A 1,755-nucleotide genomic window follows, 5' to 3' on the forward strand; every position below is an offset into this window, starting at 1 on the left:
ACCCCTCCAACATTCACTTATTGACAACCCTCTCAACTCAAGACATTCATATAAATAATGGCCCTCATATCCTCCTCTAGTAGGGATATTGTGGCTTCAAACAGGTCATCGTGGAATTTTCACTATAACTTGTTTCTTGTGAACCTATAGAAGATGAAATTAAAACCCAGTTAAGCCTAAATATTGATGAATCTCATGATCAAATTTCATATCTTAGCACTATATTTTTGGAGATATGATCTGTGGAAGTTAGGGTTTTTGCAGGCTCCCAAATTCCATGTCAAACAGGCATTGGGAAAATCGTCATGAATTTCTCTTTGAGCATTGGATTCAAATTTCGTAAATAGTCACAGAAATATGACAGACTGTAGTTTGTTGAGTAGTGTTTTCAGGGCCGAAGGTCACAACAGTGACACCTGGCACTTCGTACAAGTTTTCTCTACTGAACCAGTCTATAATCAGGTCATCGTGGGAGATTGGGCATAACTCTTTATTGAAGAGTCTAATCATGATCAACCTATGGGGTTGGAAAGAGGACTTAGAGGGGTACCACATGAAAAAAATTTAGACCCTGGAGAACCGAAATTACATAGATACAACATATTCAATATCGATCTCCTAGAAGGCAAGAAAAAGCATGCATTCAAGGATCACTGCAGTAAGGACCACACATCAACACTCAAGGGTAAGACTCCTACAACAAGGTATGTATGATTAGTGTTTGCATTTGAATTTTGAGTATCATCTCTAACATATGTTTTTGGAGGAAAACGCAATTATATACAAGGTCTCGGTTATATCACTATGTTTCTATATGTCACAATTAGTTTTGATACCACATTTCAGATTTCCTATTCTTGATACTACACATTTGATGCTACACCAAATCTACTAAATCTATATGATGTTGTAAGTTCATGTTACATGTCTTGTCATAGTTGATAGAATGGTCTTTGTTGTTGTATTTAAAATTTGGTTCATCACAAGTCTACGGTATGTCATCAGTTTCTATTGTATATATCTTTAGGTCAGTTTTGGATATAGTCTTGCATAGAGTCTAGGCCAATATCAAGAGTGGGAGCCTTTGTCTACTGTTGCAACACGTCAACAACAAAAGTGACAAGCACACTTCAAGTACGCATTGTAATTTTAATTTGTATTTATTCATTATTATGCACTTACATGTGTTTTGTAGGTAGAGGTAAGTTGAAGGGATTTTGTTTTGTTTTAGGATTGGTTTCGCTAGGAAAATTTTGCATGCAGGTAGAAGAAGATTTAAGTACAAATTCAAGCAAGAATTCGAGAGCAGAAGTATAAAATCAAGGGAAGCATTGCAGTGGGATATCCTTTGAAGACATGACAACCATCTGTATATTGTGAAGAAGTGTCAAGGCCAAGAATCATTACTATAAAGTTATAAAAGAGTCAGTTGTAAAAGTCTCATCATTGGAAGAGTCATTATTGTAAAATATTCAATTTGCCTAGAGTCGAAAAGGCATTATTGGGACGTATAGGAGTCTCTGTTGGGATGATGTCATGGTTGGGTTCCGAGTCATAGTGTGAATGGGTGTTCGGTCAAAATCATTGTAAATCATATTGTATCGTGGATCATTCTCCCTCGTACGGGAGTCCACACTTTTATATTTAATGTCTTTATAGGGTGGTAGGGTGGTGCTAGGAAGGTGTATTAAGTCACCCACAGGTTGGGGCCTGTGAACACTTCAGGGTGGTAAGGTGTTGCTAGGGCGAGTTGTG

This window comes from Pinus tabuliformis, chromosome 6, assembly GCF_031772625.1.
Source record: "Pinus tabuliformis cultivar Carrire ecotype Pingquan chromosome 6, CPIR1, whole genome shotgun sequence".
NCBI classification, from domain to species: Eukaryota; Viridiplantae; Streptophyta; class Pinopsida; order Pinales; family Pinaceae; genus Pinus; species Pinus tabuliformis.